The sequence below is a fragment of the Otolemur garnettii genome, unplaced genomic scaffold (assembly GCF_000181295.1).
Source record: "Otolemur garnettii isolate 467f Iridium unplaced genomic scaffold, OtoGar3 scaffold00056, whole genome shotgun sequence".
Taxonomy (NCBI): Eukaryota; Metazoa; Chordata; class Mammalia; order Primates; family Galagidae; genus Otolemur; species Otolemur garnettii.
In genome coordinates, this window is record NW_003852451.1 from 11,911,286 (window position 1) to 11,932,778 (window position 21,493).

General features: G+C 35.4%; 1 pseudogene; it reads left to right on the forward strand.

Annotated features, from left to right (window-relative positions):
* Positions 1 to 19,473, forward strand: part of LOC100946628 — a 106,241-nt pseudogene extending 86,768 nt beyond the window's left edge.
* The last annotated feature ends 2,020 nt before the right edge of the window (positions 19,474 to 21,493 follow it).

Here is a 21,493-nt window from a genome sequence, read left to right on the forward strand (position 1 = left end):
AAAAAAAAAACAACCAAATCACCCATTCTTAATGCAAAGTCAACATAGAAATTTAGAAGTTGGCATAAATTACTAAGATTCTTCAAACAGTACAGATTTTCAATTCATTAAGTTTGTTTGTTGACCTTGATAAGTGTCACTTATTTTTATCTTGAGAGAACAAAAGTTATGTAGTCATACATGCAATGACATTCAACTCAGGATTTAGATTGTACTGTCTTTCCTAAGTATTGCCATTTGAAATGGCAGGCATATTGTTTATAAATCTGAGTTTTGAAATGTTTCCCCAAATTTGCTTGTTATCTCTAGTAAGTGTTTATGCCCACAATCCAAATGAAAACTGGTACTTACAAAGAACATAAGTAAAAGTGTACATTGGGAAACAATAAAAAGAACACTTGGGAACTCACCACCCACCTTAGGAATTAGAATATTTTGAATGATTTTGGAGCTGTCTGTGTTCCTCTCATCTGTTCTGTACCCCCACCTCTCCATAGTGGTAAATGCTCCCCAAATTTATGTTTATTTTTCCCTTCCTTTTCCTTGTAATATTTACTTACTAGTATCCTTAAAAAAGCATATTCACCTTTCTAACCTTTATGAGAATGATGTCATACTGCATGTAGTCACTGGCATCTTGCGTTTTCATCCAGCTTTGTGCCTCTAGGGTTTATTTTAGCTGATGCATATAGCTGTAGCTTATTTGTTTTTCCCCTTATATGTTGTGACCTCAGGATAATTTAGTTAACTATGCTACTGGTATTAAACATTTAGTTGCTTATTCTGTTGGTATTAGAAATTCTGTTTTTTAATACTTACATTGCAATGTTTCTGTGATTATTATTGCACGTTTACCACTTTCCAACATATGTGTTCGTATTTTCATGTGCTTTTAATTTTTTTCTTTAAACTCTGTCTTTATTGTTATTGTCTTTGTATGATCAATATTTATATAGATTATATGCATTCACCATTTTATCCAGGTATTCTGTTTTTTATTTCTTACTGAGATAATTTTTCATTCTCTTTGAAATACTCCCTTTATTTTTTTTTAAAGTCTCTATTTTTTTCAATGAAATCATAGCTGTGTACATTAATACTGGGACCTCATCAAACTAAAAAGCTTCTGCACAGCCAAGAATACAGTAAGTAAAGCAAGCAGACAGCCCTCAGACTGGGAGAAGATATTTGCTGGTTATGTCCCTGACAAAGGGTTGATGACCAGAGTCCACAGAGAATTCAAACGTGTTGGCAAGAGTAGAGCAAGTGATCCCATCTCAGGGTGGGCAAGGGACTTGAAGAGAGGGTTCTCTGAAGAAGACAGGCACATGGCCCACAGATATGTAAAAAAATTCCCTTTATTTTTTAATATGTATCTGCTAGCAGTGACTCACTCAGGATTTTAGCATCCATATGTTTATAATTGATTTTTTGAAGGATATATTAACTAGATATATAATTCTAAATTGGAGGTTATTTTCTTTTGGCAGTATAAGAATATAATCTCATTTTGTATTTTTGTTGAACAATTAGTTGTTGATATTTCTGTTCCTCCTTTTTTGGAGGACAATTATAACCATAACTATTATCTATGATTTTTGTTGTATTATTTTTCTATTGCTACGTAACATTTCCACAAACTCAGCAGCTCAAAATGACTAATTGTCATATAAGTTGTACGGGTTAATTTTACATAGTGATAATCAGTTTAAGGAAATAAGAGATCTTCATTGTTTATTTCATGAGCGTCATCAAATTTTCCTTCATTCATTTAATGAATCATTCACAAATTTGCCACTATCATCTCTAAAGTTTCCATGGTCCCATATATGCATAATCTTTGTTGTTGCTCGTGTACTCTTGGGATAAAATAATGTTTCGCAATTTCTGAGGCCTGAATGTGAAAGGAAAAGTATTTTTTACTATCCACACAATGAAAAATAACTATGCAATATTAGCAGGATAAACTTATTTTATATTTCTTGAGTTGCTAGACAACATTTTCTATTTCCATTTTTATTCCTTGATTTTTAAATGTGTTTATGGTGTTCATTGGATATTTTGCTTCACCTCTTTTTTGTTAGCCTTTAAAGCATTTGAGCAATATGTACTCACTTTTCAGGCTAAGCCAATGCTTCCTGTGCAAAATATAATATTAGAATTGAGATGTTAATTAATTACTTCATCGTTTCCCTTAGAAACTATGGTGGTGTTTAAACATAAATTTAGCAATTCCTTTTCTGTCTTTTCCCTCGAGCAAACATAAGTCTTTCCTAGGTATTGATGTGGTTTATAGTAACATCTTTTTGTCAGTACAATAAGCTATTCCCTCAATAGACTGTCCTGCTCTCAAGAAGATGAGATATCAAAACGTGAATTAAAATCACTCTCCTCTGATCTGTGTCCTTGGCTGCCATGTCCTTGCGTGGCCATAGGAGCTTACTTGATAGAAAATTGGCTTTTCTCACTCATTAAAGGTGTTGAACCTGAAAAGCTTGGTTCTGTTTTTGCTTTTCACAACAACTTGCATTAACGGGCACTAAAAAATAAAATAGGAGAGATATAGTGCTATCTCACCTACTTGTTCCAGTGACAATTTCTGTCAAACGAGTGGCTTTCAGACTGAAACCAGATGTCTAGCACAGCGAGCTCATGGAAAATTTGTGATCATTGTTGTCACCCTTCTCATGGTTGCTCTAAACTTTGATAAGGGTAATTTAGTTCCAATATAGAGATGATAATTGGTAACCTATGCTTCCTTTAAAGCTGTCAGAGAAAGTTGGTTACTTGGATATGACAGAGTTATAAAATCTTTTCATCTGTATCACCCAACACAAACATGTACAGTACATAACATAAATAGTACAAACATATTTTGAACAGATAAGCATTGCAAATTGTGTCTCCACTAGGCTTCTAATAGTATAGCCATGGGAGTCAGTGTATTTGAATTTATACCTTTTACATACTTATAAAATGACTACAATTTATAGGATCCCATGTATCTGGTTAATTCAATAATTATAAATTAATCAAGTCAGTAATAAATGACTAAAATAGACTACAGAATGTTATCCCTTACCTTAAGAGATCACTATGGGACATAAAACTTTTGATACTGATCAGTAAAACTCAAAAGATAGGTGTACACAATCAATTATTTAATGATGCTATGGCTAGGGATTTATGGAGAAACACTTTAGTTAGTAACATAGAAAAAATTCAGATGGACTGTTAGCAGACACAAGTCCCTAAGATCCCAAAATAAGAAGACAGACTTTACCCATTCTATACAGATAAAAGAATAAAAACAGAATGTGTTATAGTTTGTGGCCAAAACTTTAGTGTACATTTCCATTCAGGCATTTCTTACAATGTCACATTGCCTCTTGAAAGCAGTGTGATGAGTTTGACAGTCCAGTTGACTAGGGACTCCAGAGACCAGGAATCTATTCCTTGCCAGATTTTCTCAAGCAAGTAATTTACTCTGTCTCTACATCAAATTATTCTAAAATGGGTTTGAATAAATTCTGTTGCTATATCATTTTGAACTGCATTGAATACATAGTATTCATTAGTGCAGTTTATTAAACAGTATCACTGAGCTTATTGGTGTGGAGTATCAGATACCTGATTAAAATCTTTTAAATTTGAGAACACCAAAACCCAGAGAAATAAAATAATTTTCTTAAATGAAGTTTTCTCACTTGTGGCACTATTAACACTTAGAGGTAGATAATTTCTTGTCATGGGGATGGGGGTGTCCTGTGTCCTGCACACTGTATCATATTGAACATCATCTCTGGTCTCTATTCATCAATTCCATTAACAACCCTCCCATTGCAGGTTGGGACTACAAAAAGAAACATGTCTCCAGACAATGCCAAATATCTCATGGAGGACAAAGCTTTAAGCTGAGAACCACTGGCATAAGTTACACAGGGTGACAGTGTTAGAGTTAGACATGAAGTTCAAAACTCCTGAGTCTGACTCTCAGTCTGGTGGTATTATTATTAAGTCACTTTACCTTGTATACAAGTTGGTACTTTGGATGAGGGTAGATATTAAAGAAATGGTGAATGAGAGATGGAAGAGAGGGTTATAGATAAAGATATAGACAGAAATGAGAGAGAAAAGAAGCAAGGAATTCTGAGGATCAGGTTCTGGGGCAAACAGCAAGAAGACTCTAATAGATGTTATTATAGTGAAATATTGCAAATAGTCTTTCTGAATCTGGCTGTTCAAATCCCAGGGCCAGCTGTAATCCAGAGTATAAAATTAGGGCTTAATAAAGTAGTCTCAACTCTTTTTTAATTTCAAAATATTACAGGGATACAAATGCTTTGGTTACAGGTATCACTTTTGTACTGCTTGAGTCAGGATTATAAATGTGCCCATCACTCAGATAGTGCTCATTGCAAACGTTAGGTATAATTTCATCCACCTTCTACTCCTTGCTCCCACCTGTTTGACTTCGGTTGCATTTTACATTCCTCAGTGCACACGGGTGCTGGTTGGTTAGTTCCAGTTTAATGCTGAGTATATGTAGTGTTCGTTTTTCCATTCTTTAGATACTTCTCTTAGGATAATGATCTCCAGTTCCATTTTGCAAAATGAATCAAATTTCTACATGGCTGAGTAGTATTCCACCAAAATTTTATACTGTATCCTATCCTCTGAGGGCCTGAGCATCCCTGCAGACGTGCAATGCTTTGAGTGAATATAGGTCCTCTGAAATGGGGAAGGCTCCCTATTAAATCTTCAGAGGCTTCCAGTTTTCTTCTTCTGAGATTTCTGTTAAGATTCTTCAAAAAGGGATGTGGCATCAAGATTCTGTCAGGAAGCCAGTGACTCCCCCTGGACATTTAGAAACAATTAACACATCAAAACTGATTCTGTTCAGCCTATTGTGTATGTGGTTTTCTTTTATTTTATATTTACTTTGCTTTATTCACTTCAGCTTTATTAAGGTATAATATACAAATAAAAATTGTATACTTTTAAAGTGTACAGTGTGATGTTTGATATATTTCTATAATAGTGAGATAATTAAATCAAACTAATATTTTTATTGTCTGGGATTCATTGAGGGTACAAAGAATTAGGTTACACTGATTGCGGTTGTTAGGTAAAGTACCTCTTATAATTGTGTCCCACCTCTAAGAGGTGAGTCATACACCATAACTCCCCATCCCCCTTCTTCCTCCCCTCTCTTTGCTCCCTCATTCCCTTAGGCTCCCAACTTATATTAGATCATCTACTGCATTCATATTAGAATTGAGTACATTGGATTCTTGCTTCTCCATTCTTGTGATATTTTACTAAGAAGAATGTGTTCCAACTCAATCTAGGTTAATATAAAAGATGTAAAGCCTCCATTTCTTTTAATGGCTGAATAGCATTCCATTATACATACACCACAGATTGTTAATCCATTCCTGGGTTGGTGGGCATTTTGGTTGTTTCTAAGTTTTGGTGACTGTAAATTGAGCTGCAATAAAACACCTTAGTGCAAATGTCCTCATCACACTTGATCTTAGCCTAAAGGCCGAGAAGCGATGTGCAAATGTCCTCATAATAAAAATATTTTTTTTCTTGTGTGGAGATGCCTAGTAATGGGATTGCAGGATAAAATGGGAGACCTCATTTGAGTTCTTTTTTTTTTATTAAATCATAACTGTGTGTATTTATGGAGTACAATGTGCTGATTTGATATATAATGTGGAATGCCTAAATCAAATTGATTAACATAGCCATCATCTCACTAACTTATTTGTTGTGGAAAGACATTTATACTATATTCTTAGTAGTTTTGAAATGTACCATTGCATTATGGACAATAAGTGAGGTTTCACCAAATACCTTCCTTCCTCCCGCCCAACCCCTTCCCTCTTCTCTCCTTCCTCTCCCCTCCTTCTTTCTGGGCTATAGTTGTGTTTTATCATTCGTATGAATGTGTAAGTGATGATATATTGGATTCATAATAGTATTGAGTCCATTGGATATTTTTTTCCCCATTCTTGAGATACTTCACTCAAAAGAATGTGTTTCAGTTCCATCTAGGTAAGCATAAAAGTTGTAAAGGTTCCATCCTTTTTTTATGACTGCAGAGTATTCCATGGTATACATATGCCACAGTTTGTTAATCTGTTCATGGGTTGATGGGCATTTGGGCTGCTTCCATGACTTGGCAATTATAAATTGAGCTGCAATAAACGTTCAGGTGCAAATGTCTTTTTTGTAAGATGATTTTTGATCATCTGGGTATATGCCAAGTAGAGGAATTGTAGGATCAAATGGTAGACCAACTTTTAGTTCCTTAAGAATTCTCCAAACTGCTTTCCAAATAGGCTGTATTAGTTTGCAATCCAACCAACAGTATAGAAGTATTTCCTTCTCTCCACATCCATGCCAACATCTGTAGTTTATGGATTTTGTGATCTGGACTACTCTTTGACAATTATGAAACCCTAAGAAAATAAATAGCTAGGGATATTAACAAATGGGAAAACATGCTCATGGCTGGAAAGAATCAACATTGTTAAAATGTCCATACTACCCAAAGCATTCTGCAGATTTAAAGCAACCCTTATTAAAGCACCAATATCATACTTTAAATATCTTGAAAAAATAGTACTTCATTTTATATGTAATCAGAAAAAACCTCAAATAGCTAATACATTACTTAGAAATGAAAACAAATCAGGAGGTAGCATGTTACCAGACTTCAGGCTATACTATAAGTCTATAGTGATCAGAACAGCATGGTACTGGCACAAAAATACAGAGGTAGATATATGGAACAGAATAGAGAACCAAGAGATGACCCCAGCCACTTATCATCATTTGATCTTTGATAAGCCTACCAAAAACATTTACTGGGGGAAAGATTCCCTATTTAACAAATGATGCTGGGAGAACTAGCTAGTGACCTATAGAAGACTGAAACTGAACCCTTACCTTTCACCTTTAACAAAAATTGACTCTCAATGGATAAAGGATTTAAACATAAGACATGAAACTGTAAAAATGCTAGAAAAGAGTTCAGGGAAAATGCTAGAAGAAATTGGCCTGGGAAAGTACTTTATGAGGAGGACCCCTTGGCAATTGAAACAGCACCAAAAATATCATACTGGGATCTGATCAAACTAAAAATGTTTTTGCACAGCCAAGAACACTGTAAGTAAAGCAAACAGCTTTCAGGAGGAAGATTTTTGCAGGTTATATTTCTGACGAAGGTCTGATAACTAGAATTCACAGAAAACTCAAATTAATCAATAAGAACAACCCCATTTCCTATGCACAAGAGTCTTATTTGAGTTCTTTGAGGATTCTCCATACTTCCGTCTAAAAATGTATTAGTTTGTAGTCCCACCAGCAGTGTAAAAATGTTCCCCTTTCCACATCCACACCAGCATCTGCAGCTTTGAGACTTTGTGATGTGTGCTATTCTCACTGGGATAGGTGATATCTCAGTGTGATTTTGATTTGCATTTCTCTTAAGATAAGGGATTATGAGCATTTTTTAAATGTTTGTTAGCCATTCATCTGTCTTCATCAGAGAAAGTTCTGTTCACATCTCTCACCCAGTGGTAAATAGGATTTTTTACTCCTTTTTTTGTTGATAAATTTGAGATCTCTGTAGATTCTATTTATCAACCCTTTGTCAGATTCATATCTATAAATATCTTTTCCCATCCTGAGAGTTGTATTTTGCTTTACTTGTTGTGTCCTTAGCTGTGCAGAAGGTTTTCAGCTTAATGAAGTCCCATTTGTTAATTTTTGTTGTTGTTGCAATGGCTGCTAGAGTCTTGTCATAAAATCTTTCTCCAGTTCAACATTGTCAAGAGTGTTTTTTACATTTCTTCAAAGATTTTTTATTCCAAGTCTTAGATTTAATTATTTTATCCATCTTGAGTCAATTTTTGTAAGTGGTGGAAGTTGTGCATCAAGTTTCAGTCTTTTACATGCGGTTATCCAGTTTGCCCAGCACCACTTGTTGAATAGGGATTCTTTTCCCCACTGTATGCTTTTGTTTGGTTTATCAAAGGTCAGATGGCACATGGAAACTGGATTCATCTCTTGGTTTTCCAATCTTTTCTATATGTTTATGTCTCTATTTTGGTGCCAATATAATGTTGTCTTGATTACTATAGACTTGTTATATAGCCTGAAGTCTAGTATGGTGATGCCTCTGAGTTTATATTTATTACTAAGAATAGCCTTAGCTATATGAGATTTTTTTCTGGTTCCACAAAAAATGAAGTACTATTTTTTCTATTTCTTCAAAATATGATGTTGGTATTTTAATGGGGACTACATTGAATCTGTAGAAGGCTTTGGGTAGAATAGACATTTTGAAAATGTTGATTCTTCCCAGCCAAGATCATAGTATGTTCCTCTATTTGTTAGTGTCTTCTGCAATTTCTTTTCCTAAAGTTTCATAATTCTCTTTGAAAAGAGCTTTAACCTCCTTTGTTAAGTATATTCCTAAGTATTATTTTTTTGAAGCTACTGTGAAAGGAATTATGTCCTTGATTTGCTTTTCAACTTGACTGTTACTGGTGTATACAAAGGCTACTGATTTATGGACAATGATTTTATACCCTGAGATGTTACTCTATTTCCTGATCATGTTAAGGAGTTTTGTAGTTTAGTCTCTAGGGTTCTAAGTATAAGATCGTATCATCAGCAAAGAGGTAGAGTTTGACCTCCTCTGCCCTCATGTGGATGCCGTTTATACGCTTCTCTTGCCTGATTCCATTGGCTAGAAGTTGCAGAATTATGTTGAATAATATTGGCATTAGTAGACTCCTTGTCTGGTTCCAGTTCTAAGTGGGAATGCTTTCAGTTTATTCCATTCAGTATGATGAAGTCATAAATGGCTTCAATCAGCTTAAGAAATGTGCCACCTATGCCTATTTCCTTAAGTGTTTTTGTTTTCTGCATCTATTGAAAGGATCATATGGTCCTTTGTTTTGCTTCTATTGGATAAGGTATATAACATTTATGGATTTGCATATGGTAAACCATCCTTGCATTCCTTGGATGAAGCTTATTTGATCATGATATATAATTTTTTAAATTTGTAGCTGCAATCTATTAGCAAAGATTTTGTTGAGTATTTTTGCATCAATATTCATTAGTGAAATTGGTTTTTAGTTCTCCTTTTTAGTTGGGTCCTTTCCTAGTTTTGGAATTATGGTGATGTTTGCTTCATAGAATGTATTAGGTAGGTCCCTTCTTTCTAAATGTTTTGTAATAACTTGTGAAATATAGGTATAATCTCATCTTTGAAGATGTGATAGAATTCTGATGTGAGGCCATCTGGCCCAGGCTTTTTTTTTTTTTTTTGTTAGAAGCTTTTTGATTGTTTCTGCTATCTCAGTGCTTGATATTGGTCTGTTCATGAGATATATTTTTTCCTAGTTAAGTCTAAGAAGATGGTGTCATTTCAGGTATTAGTCCATTTCCTCCACAGTGTCAAGTTTCTGGGCATAGAGTTTTTGGTAGTAGTCAGAAATAATCTCTTGTATTTCTGCGGTGTCAGTTGTTATTTCCCCCTTTTCATTTCTGATCAAGGTTATTAAAGATTTTACTTTTCTATTTCTGATTAATCTGGTCAATATATTATGGATTTTATTTACCTTGTCAAAGAATCACCTTTTTGTTTAAATAACATTTTGAATGATTCTTTTATTATTTTCAATTTCATTTATTTGTCATTTATTTACTTTTGGTTATTTCTTTACTTCTGCTGGGTTTGAGATTGGATTGATCTTTGTTTTCCATTTCCTGAAGATGAGTCATTATATTGTTGTAATGAACATTTCTGTTTTTCAGGTGTAGGCATTTAGTGTGATAAATTTCCCTTAGGACTGCGTTTGCAGTGTCCTACAGGTAGCTTGTGTGTTCATTATTGTTATACTCAAGGAAGTTAATGATTTTCTTTTTTATCTCATCCTTGACCCAACTATCATTCAGCATAAGGTTAATTTCCATGCCCTTGTGTGTGGATGCCTATTTCTGTTGCAGTTGAGTTCTACCTTTATTGCCTTGTAGTCTGAAAAGATACAAAGTATAATTTCATTTTTTTGAATTTTGTCGAGGTTTGTTTGCTTCCTCAGATATGATCTCTTTTGGAGAATGTTCCATGGGCAGACAAGAAGAACCTACGTTCTTTAGCTTTGGGATGAAGTGTTCTGTATGTTTATTAAGCACAAATGTTTTAGGATCACATTTAAGTGCCTTGTATCTTTGTTTAGTCTCTTTAGAAGATCTGTCCAGCTCCGTAAGGTGATTGTTAATGTCTCCTGCTATTATGGTGTTATAAGATACCATATTGCTCAGATTAATTAAGGTCTATTTCAAAAATCTGGGAGCATTTAAGATGGGTGCATAAATATGTAGAATTGAAATGTCTTCTTGTATTGTACCCTTGACCAATAATGAAGCGTCCATCTTTGTCTTTTTTTACTTTAGTTTCTTTAAATCTATTTGTGTCTGAAAATAAGATTGCACCCCCTCCTTTCTTCTGATTTTCATTTGCCTGAAAAATTGCTTTCCATCCCTTAACTCTGAATTTTAATGGGTCCTTCAAGGCCAGGTGTCTTTCCTGAAGGCAGCCTTTCAATGACTTGTGCTTTTTTTTTTTTTTTCTATCCATTCAACAAGCCTGTGTCTCTTCAGTGAGAAATTCAAGACAAACTTTTATTGAGAAAAGAAGTGATAAGTGTGGTGGAGTTCCATTCATCTTATTTTGTGAAAGTTCATTGCCAAGTTTTATCTTTTACAAAATTGTTGAAGCTAGGCTTAGTTCTTTAGTTTTTGGGTGATTAGTTTGCTGGTAGTCCATTATGATCGTCAGTGTGTAGAATAGGTCTAAGTATTTCCTGTTGAGCTTGTGTTGTTGTGGTAAACCTCCTCAATGTTTGCATATCAGGAAATGATTTGATTTCTCCATCAATTTTAAAGTTTAGCTAAACAGGTTATAGAATTCTGGGCTAAAAATTGTTTTTGTTTAAGTAGATTAAGACTAGATGACTTTTCTCTTCTAGCTTGATGTTTCATTTGGGAAGTCCATGCATCTGTAGGTCAATTGGTGCTTACTCCATGCTGCTTGCAGAATATTCTCTTTTGTCTTGACTTTGGACAGGTTCATGACAATGTGTCTCAGAGAAGCTCTGAGTTGAGACAACCTGGGTTCAATGTCCCACTGAAAGGGGTTTTCAGAATCTTTGTTTATACTTTGAAAATTTTTATTTATGATATCCTCATCAACAGGATAGTTTGGCCTCGATTCCTCTTGGGCATTCTTCTTCCCCCTTCTTGGATTCTATAAGTCTTATATTTGAACGCTTCACGAAGTCCCATAATTTCTTAGTGAATTTTCTGCTTTCTCTCTCTTTTTTTAACCTGTTCCTTTCACTGCCTGTGTTAGCTCAGGAGCTTTATCCTCTAGCTCTGAGATTCTTTCTTTTGCATTGTCTAATCTGTTACTGATATTTTCAATAAGTTATCTGTTTGACTGCTTCAATTCCTTAATCTCTATGTAAGAGCTTATATATATATATATATATATATATATATATATACTTCCTATATTCTTTGTATCATTCATGTCTTATTTGATTCTGTTTTTGAATTTTCTTTTGGTTATTTTCCACTTTCTTGGCAATTTCCTTCATTGTTTTTACCATCTACATTTTTAATTCCCTTGCTGTCATTTCTAATGTTTCTTTATAGTTGGAATCTTCTATAGTAGCTATTTCATGATCAGCTACTTTGGCAGGGGTTGCTTTGTTCTGGTTATCATGTTGCTAGGATTTTTCACTGTTTATTCCTCTTGACTATTTTTTTTGTGTGTGTGTGTTTGTGTGTGTGTTTACTTGCACTACTTTTTCTTTTCATTTCCTCCTGCTCTTTAAGTTACCATGACTCTGACCTAAGGTGTTGAAGTGTCCTTTTGGTATATGCTTAAAAGGAAGAGAAGAATGAAGAACAAGAAGGGATAAAAGATAAAATAGAAAAGAGAAAGGAAAGGGGGGAATACAAGGGAAGATTGACAAAAAGAATACAGGAACTAAAAGAGATAAGAGTAATAGTAGAGTACAGTAGGGTCCTTTTTTTAATTAAAAAAAATTGTACATATACATGTGTTTACTAGGTTTCCAAAAAATCAAAAAGGCTTAAGATTTAACAACAATAACAATGTTTAAGATAAGGACTAGAAACAAAACTCTTGTAAAGAATGAATGAAGATAAATACGTTCATAAAAGAAATCAGATGATTGCTACAACAAAGTATTAAGCAATAATAATAATAGTAATGCTAAGAAAGTAATATTCACATTGTCAAATAAGAGTATGTCTATTATAGAATGCTTTGACTCTGAGGTTCAGTATAGGGTCATTAATTAACTTCTTATTATTTTTTATCAAAGTCTCAAAAATAGACAACCAATAATTATAAATAAAAATAAAAGATAATTTCAAAAAACAGATCATGACAAATCTTATAGACAATAGAAAAAGAAGAAATACTTCAAAATCATTCTGCTTAATCTGGATGCACCTGATATTAAAATTGGAAAAAATATATTATTATAAAGGGGAAATTATAAACACAATTCACTTTTAAATGAGGATGCAGTATCCTGTATCCTAAACAACATATTAACAAGTTGAAGTGAAAATTAATGTTTAAGTAATGTACTTTAGTCAAAATTGAATCCAATTTATGTGAGAATTAGTCACTATTTTTTTTCTTGTCCTTACCCTCACCCCCCCTTCTTCATCTGCTCTCCCCATCCCCCATGCCCCACTATGTCGTTAATTGTCATTAATTGTCCTCATATCAAAGTTGAGTCCATGGGATTCATGCTTCTCCATTCCTGTGATGCTTCACTAAGGATAATGTATTCCACTTCCATCCAGGTTAGTAAAAATGCTGAAATATCCATTTTTTTAATGGCCGAATATTATTCCATGGTATACATATACCACAGCTTGCCAATCCATTCCTGGGTTCAAGGGCATTTAGGCTGTTTCCACATTTTAGCGATTATAAATTGGGCTGCAATAAACAGCCTAGTACAAGTATCTTAATAATAAAAGGTTTTTTTTCCTTCTGGATAAATGCCCAGTAATGGGATTGCAGGATCAAATGGGAGGTCTAGGTTGAATTCTTTGAGGTTTCTCCATACTTCCTTCCAAAAAGGTTGTATTAGTTTGCAGTCCCACCAGCAGTGTAAAAGTGTTCCTTTCTCTCCACTTCTGCGCCAGTATCTGCAATTTTGAGATCTTGTGATAAAAGATAAAATAATTGAAAAGAGAAAGGAAAGGGGGGAGTACAAGGGAAGATTGACAAAAAGAATACAGGAACTGAAAGAGATAAACAGGAGTAATAGTGGAGTACAGTAGGGTCTTTTGACCCACACCCACAAATCACAACCTCTGGGGGGTGGCTTGGGTGGGTCGTTTGACATCTGAAGTTCTTTGCCAGCCTGAGTAGACAGACACAAGACCCCACCTCCATCAAATAGAGAAGGAAAAGAAAAATACTATCAATCAAAACAAAACAAACAAGCAAAAAACCTTAACGGGTATAATTGGAAGAAAAAAAGAATAACAGGGGCAAAAAAACCTAACAAAAATGGTGCTCTTATCATTAAAGAAGGAAACAATGAAAAATTATAATTACTCGATAAAAAAGAAGAAGAAAAGGGAAAAGGAAAATTTATGGGGGAAAAGTTGAAAACATTTTTAAAGGAAAAAAATTATATACACTTTGCTGTATTTTGCCTGGGAAGAAGGTGATCTTCTGGGGTATGACCTGCTAATTATAATGCTGATCCAACTGTATAAAACAGAGACTGGAAGCCTCTGCCTTGCCAAGGAGACCATTTCTCATCTTTCTGACTTCTTTTGCCTCAATTCCCTCAGGGTTTAGATCCTGAGGCTCTCCTCAGCTTGCTTAATAGACACACCTCAACCTTCCCAAACTGTGCCCTTGGCTACACAGTGGCTTTCCTAGAACAGTTTGTGTCACTCAAATCTCCCCAGGAGTGGCTCCCACTTATCAGGTATGCCAGAACTAGCCTCACACTAGGATCCTGAGGGCCAGCCTGCAAGGGAGCCTTTCTACAATGGCTGCACTGGGCCTGCAATCAAACAATGAAAGCTTCCCTCTACCCAGTGGCTCAGTCCTAGTCCCTGGGTGCTGTTCAAAGTCACTTGCTCACTCACCTAAGCTTTCCCAAGGTAGCTCAACCAAGAGCCCAGCCCCCCCCCAAAAAAAAAAGAATGCAGGGCAGGCTTTCTCTGTCTGCAAACTGTGACCATAGCAGCCTCAGCGTGGCCAGCCTCTGCCCATACACAAGTACTTAACACTTCTTCACTCCTTCCATCCTTGCCTTAGGGTTCTGAAGTCACCTGCTGTCTCTCTGTGCCCCTGAAGGGAGTATGATTTATCCAAGAGTTTACATAAATTTTCACTGCTGAGGAGGCTTCTATGATTGAGATATATATTTGGGAATCATCAATATATAGCCACACTTAAAGCTACAAGAATGAATAGGATCATGAAATAAGTGCTGGAGAAAACATTCAAGGAATGAACCCTGAGGTACTCTAAAACTCGGAAATTTAGTGGGATAAGAAGACTGAATAAAAGTGGCCTAAGCCATAGGAAGAATGCCCGGAGAACATAGTGCTATGGAAGCATGGTGAGGAGCTCATGCAATGAGGGATATCTGTGGCAAATTCTTCTGATAGAACAAATAAGATGAGGGGGTAAGTTGATGACTGAATTTAAATATATAGAGGTTATTTGTATAATTGGCTAGTACAATTTTGATGGAATGATGAACTTGAAATTCTGATTGGAATGGGCTTAAGAAAGTATGGGGGGTAAGTACTGGAAACCTGAAGAACATGCATGTCATTTGAAGAATTTTGGAGAGAGGTTCAAAGAGAAGCAGGGATGTAGCTTCATGTAAATATCAGATCAGATGCATTTTAAGATAGGAGAAATTATATGTGTGTATGATACTACAGAAAAACTAACAGAGAAGCAAATTATAATGATTCCAGAAATAGGAGAAGTACATTCCTTTCTAGGTTAGGATCTTGGATAAAAGTGGTGTAGATGGCCCTACAATGTAGTACAAACAATAAACCAGTATTAATAGAAGAAAGGAATGGGGCAGGGCCTGTGGCTCAAAGGAGTAGGGCGCCAGCCCCATATACCGGAGGTGGTGGGTTCAAACCTAGCCCCAACCAAAAAAAACTATAAAAAAAGAAAAAAAAAAAGAAAGGCAGAGCATATGTGCACATTTATGAGAAGACAGGTAAGATTGTGTTATAACTTGAGATTCTTTTCTGAAATTCTCTTTCTCATTTTCTGTCTCTCTCTATCTCCATCTCTTTTCATGCCTCCTACTTCTTTCCCCTTATGTCATCATCTGAGAATAAGGGTTGGTAGGAAATGCTGCGTATTTGAAGTTTGAAGAGAATGTACCAAATAGATTTCTATGATAGTGGGGGAAAGAGTAAAGTATAGAAATATATTACAGTTTCCTACCAGCATTAGGGTCTTGCCTAATTTCAAGAAATGCAGAATGGTAATCATCCCATGTTTCCAAAAGTGGAGGAAAACTAGATATTAGTAAACAAATGTAAAGCCTATAGTATTGATAAACTATAGTACTGTGGTAGTGATAGTGGAAAATGAGGACAGGAGATGGCATGAAATAGTGAAAAGTTATTAATAAGATACTAATGTAGATGTAGAGAGAAGGGAACACTTTTACACTGTTGGTGGGATTGCAAACTAATGCAACCTTTATGGAAAGAAGTATGGAGAATCCTCAAATAACTCAAATTAGACCTCCCATTTGATTCTACAATTTCACTACTGGTCATTCACCCAGAAGGAAAAAAATATCATTTTATCATAAGGACATTTATACCAGATTATTTATGGCAGCTCAGTTTATTATTGCTAAGATGTGGAAACAAACTAAATGCTCACAAACCCATGAATGAATTGACAAACTGCAGTATATGAATACCATGGAATACTATTCAGCCATAAAGAGACAGATACTTTACATCTTTTGTATTAATCTGGATGGAATTGAAGTACATTCTTCTTAGTAAAGTGTCACAAGAATGGAGAAATAAGTATCCAATGTATTCAATACTAATATGAAGCCAGTAGACAATCTAATACATGCCCACAGAAGAGAAAAATTCAATTCAATTCAAGTTGGGGAGGGGGAGTGGGGAAGGGGGATCAATGTACTCCCACTTAATAGACACAATGTAGAAATGTATGGCAGGCACATCTCTTGAGTATCTGATACAATGATAAGAGGGACTCTACCAACAAATGTTAACGTTGTAACTATTATTAATAATGAGAGTAATGTGCTTTGGTGGGCAAGGGTAATTGGAGTTGTAGTACTAGAAGTGAACTGGAAATACAGGATACAACAGTCAGAATGGGCTGCTTGAAATTGATATTATAGAGTGGTAATTGCTTTGGTTATGACAAGTTTTAGGGGAAGTAGAGGGATGAGATTTGGTAAAAGACAGATTATTTGATAAGGTTAAGTTAAAGAAGTGGAATTACAAGTTGCTGGAAGTATCATCCACGTGAACAATGAGATTACCAGTAATCATGGAAGTAGTATTAGAGAGAGTAACAGTGCATCAAGAGATATATCTTCAAGGAATGATGGAGAGTGACACTGGAGTTTATAATAGGCTACACTTGGGAAAGACAGAGTGGTTTAGCCCAATAATGTGACATTCAAAGCAAGTTTGGTTTAGGGACAAAGAAAATGTGATTAAAATATTTTATAAAAAGTTGAGGGAGAGTTGGCCATTTTAAACGTTATTACAAAGAAAGAAAGTTAACTATTAATCTGATACTGTCTTACATTAAATAACTGGAGAGGCCACGGTCAATTTCAATCTCAGTTATTAAATTATAACATTTGTTTAGAGCAGTGGTTCTCAACCTGTGGGTTGTGACCCCTTTTTAACAATGAAAATACATTGCAGCATTAGGAAAGTCGAGAATCCCTGGTTTCGTGAATCAGTTGGTTATTTAGCAGTCAGTTCTCACTGACTTGGAAGAAGTTTATTAAGTGTGGGTATAGTCCTCAAATTAAAAATATGAAAAAGACACTGGGAATCATTTTTTTTTAAACTCAAGATTTTGAAAATTCAGGGAAAATGATTACCAGAACTGTGGTATTAAGTAGCAGAGCCAATAATAGAAAAGAGCTGTAGTTCTTAAGCTAGAGTTGAACTATGTAGCCAAAAAGCAAAATAAAACAAAGTTAAAACAACAGCAATTCCAACAGCAAAAAAAAAAACAAAAACAAAAACAAAAACAAAAAACAGGATGTCCAGTTAAGTTTGAATTTCATATAAACATTAATTTTGAAAATATCAGTATGTCTCAAATATTGCCATGGAATATACTAATATTATAAATTCACATGTTAGCAACCCTGCCCTGAGTAAATCACTTCCCTTACTCTCTCTGTCTCTATCCATGGGGCTAGATAACTTCACTGTATAAATTACATAGTGTGTATATGGGGAAATGGTTGTTATTAGAAGAAGTAGCTTGGGTTTCCTTCATGCTTAAGCATATAGCTTTATGGATTTTATGAAGGTTGCAGCCAATTATGACAGAAAACAGGCAAGCCAAACTAATATAGTGGCAGGTAGAATATTCATTTAAAGGCTCATCAGACTAAGTTTATATCAAGTAGTGTTTCTTGTTTCTTCTTGGGATATAATGCCAGAGATTTTTGGCAAGAATAGTTGCAATTTTTGGAAAAGGTGAAATTTTGTTGGAGGTTACTGAAGTATATTCATTTTTACCATTTTCCTTACCATGGTCATTTGTATTTATTTAGAATCATTATTAGCATAAATAGTTATTATAACCAAGGGTAATAAATGCACACTGAGCTGCATATATTTTCTAGTAAACCTTTCTCTAAAACTATTGGCTGATCTTTTTCAGTGACAGAACATTTGGTTCCACAGCTATTTAAATTATTTCTAAATGACTCACCACATCATTAGAGATTACACCTTACTCCTGGACAAAATCAATCCATTTAAATAGGAAATGATTTGCTCTCAGATTAACACAACATTAACATTTCAAATTATTGACTAAAAATGTCACCCTTTCACATTTCAAATGAATAGACTTTCAGTTACAAAAATGATGAAGTGACTAAGCACATCGTGGTTGGTCTCTTGTTATTTTCCACAAATGGCATTAAAAACACATATAAAAATGTCATTTACTTTCAATTAATTTGTCTTTGCTCATGTGTTCTGCTTAATTTGAATTGGGATTAATCAGTTATTAGGCAATAGACATTCTCTTTTTAATATCCTTCTGTAAGTTCTAAATATTTAAAAGGCATGAGATGACAGATAATGTTTTAGTTTTAGTTTTAGTTTGTTAAGATACTTTTAAAATGATCATTTACAAAAATAAGAAATTAAGTCAGACTCCCTGGACTAGTTGTGATGGCGGCTGCATCGAATTTGCGACCTCCTAACCAGGCACCAGGCTTCCAAAACAGACCTCAGTGAAGCTCCAGACCACACTTCACTCTTCGAGTGAAACCTGCTCAGAAGCACGTTCTGCGTTTGTAGCTCAACAGGCCAGAAAAAAGGAATGCGATGAACAAGGTCTTCTGGAGGGAGATGGTGGAGTGCTTCAACAAGATAGCTAAAGACAAGGACTGTCAGGCCGTGGTGATCTCTGGTGCAGGAAAAATGTTCACTGCAGGTATTGAGCTCATGGACTTGGCTTTGGACCTCCTGCAGCCCCAAGGAGATGATGCTGCTTGCATCAGCTGGTACCTGCTTAACCTCATCACCTAATTCCAGGAGACCTTCAGTGTCATTGAGAAGTGCCCCAAGCCCATGATTGCTGCCATTCAAGGGGGCTGCATTGGTGCAGGTGTAGACCTTGTCACTGCCTGTGACACCTGATTACTGTGCCCAGGATGCTTTCTTCCAGGTGAAGCAGGTGGATGTGGGTTTGGCTGCTGATGTGGGAACTCTGCAGCGACTGCCCAAGGTCATTGGAACCAGAGCCTAGTCAACAAGCTGGCCTTCACTGCCTGCAAGGTGATGGATGACAAGGCCTTAAGGAGTGAGCTGCTCAGCCGGGTGTTCCCAGACAAGGAGATCATGCTCAATGCGGCCTTTTCCCTGGCAGCAGAGATTTCCAGCAAGAGCCCGGTGATAGTGCAGAGCACTAAAATCAACCTGCTGTACTCCCGAGACCGCTCCGTAGCTGAGAGCCTCAACTACATGGCATCCTGGAACATGAGCATGCTGCAGACCAAGAATATTGTGAAGACTGCCCAGGCAGTGATGGAGAAGAAGAAACTGAAAAGCATCAACTTCTCCAAGCTCTGAGAGTCAGCTAGTTCGGGGCACTGGCTCTTGTTCCTGCCAAGTCTCGCCCCACCCCTGCGTTTGGTCATCTGACGGAGAGGGATTGGCGAAGTTGTCGTCTCAGTGCCTTCTCTCCTAGTCTCGCAGTTTGTAACCTTACAACCTTGATTTCATGCACAGTATCTGGGTTTTGAGCACACTTATAACTTAGATTCAGATTCAAACTGTACAAAAGCAATTCATATAACTATGTGTAAAATATGTGTACCCCTGGAATATTCTGAAATTAAAAAAAAAGATAGGGCAGCGTCTGTGGCTCAGTGAGTAGGGTGAGGGTGCCAGCCCCAAATACCGAGAGTGGCTGATTCGAACCTGGCCCAGACCAAACTGCAAACAAAAAATACTGGGCGTTGTGATGGGTATCTGTAGTCTCAGGTATTTGAGAGGTTGAGGCAAGAGAATCGCTTAAGCCCAAAGGCTGGAGGTTGCTGTGAGCTGTGATGCTACAGCACTCTACCAAGGGTGACAAGGTGAAACTCTGTCTCAAAAACAAACAAAAAAAAAATCTTATTTGTGTGTCAAAATATACCCAAAGAACCCATTCAATTGTTATTTTCAAACTTCTAAAGAGTATTAAGTGCCATTAAATGTAATAATAAGTGTCAATTTCATCTTTTGTTAAAAAAAAAAGAGAGAGAGAGAGAGAGACTGATTTCCACAAGCCCAGGGCCTTATCTTCACCCTATGAACAATAAAGCAATGTAAAGAAAAAAAAAAGAAATTAAATCATATAAGGTAATGTTAAATATTAATTACCAAGTTAAAAACCTCCATAGAAATGAATTAGTACCGAAATTACCCAGCATCACTAAGTTAGGATTATAGAAATTAATATTAGCTTTCTTCGGTTAATAATAACAAATACTCTTTACTCCTCGGTGCACATACGTATAGTAACATTTATTTCTCCTAATGAAAGTACTGCTATTATTTTGAATGTAGAACAAATCTCAGAATGCTAGTGACTTGTCCAAGATCATGTAGCTGGTGAAGCTGAGGTACAAATTCCAAAGCCTTTGAAAAAGAACTTAGTACTGATTGGCGATGACTTATGCCGGAATTTTTCTGGGGTATTACTTGTATTATGTCCTTTTCATTTATGATTGAATTTATTAAGGTTCTTTTCCCACTGTTCATGGTCAATCAAGTAAGATGGTTATCAATTTTATTTTTTCAAAGAACCAACTTTTTCTTTTATTTATCTTCTGCATTATTTTGTTTGTGACTTTACTTAGTTCTGCTCTAACCTTGTTATTTCTATTCTTATGCTGGTTTTGGGTTTAGTTTGCTCTCCCTTTTGTAGTCCCTTGAGATATATCATGTTGTTATTTTATGATCTTCCTGTGTTTTTATTGGAGGCAAGTTTGCAGTATTTATAATTGATATTATTTCTTTTTTGGTCTATGTGTTATTTAGACAAAAATTTCTATCAAAGTAAATTTCAAATTAAGGTTTTTAAAATCACCTATTGTCCTTAGGACAAGTGTAGTTTTTATGTTCATTTATTTTCAGAATACAAATTTTTTCTATGATTTTTATCTGATAATTTCATAACTTTTCATTAGTTACTTGATGCTTTAAGAATCTATGGTGGAAGGGATATAGTGCAGCTGCTTTAGTTATTGCTGTGCTACAGAAAATAATAAAACCCACAATTTCTACAAGTAGAAATACTTGTTAATATGTTTTTAATATCATTTTTTCTTTTATAGATTTGGGAGGCAAAACATCAGGTTTGATACATGGATAAATAGTATGGTAGTAGTCTGAGATTTTGGTGTACCTATCATCCAAATAGTGTACATTGTACTAAATAGATAATTTTTCATTTCTCACCCTCCACTCACCATGCCACATTTTATTACCTCCAGTATTTATTATTCCACTCTTTATATTCATATATACCCATTGTATGGCTCCCACTTATTAGTGAGAACCTGTGTGGCAAATTCTTTTTTGTTTCTGAGTTATTTTACATAGG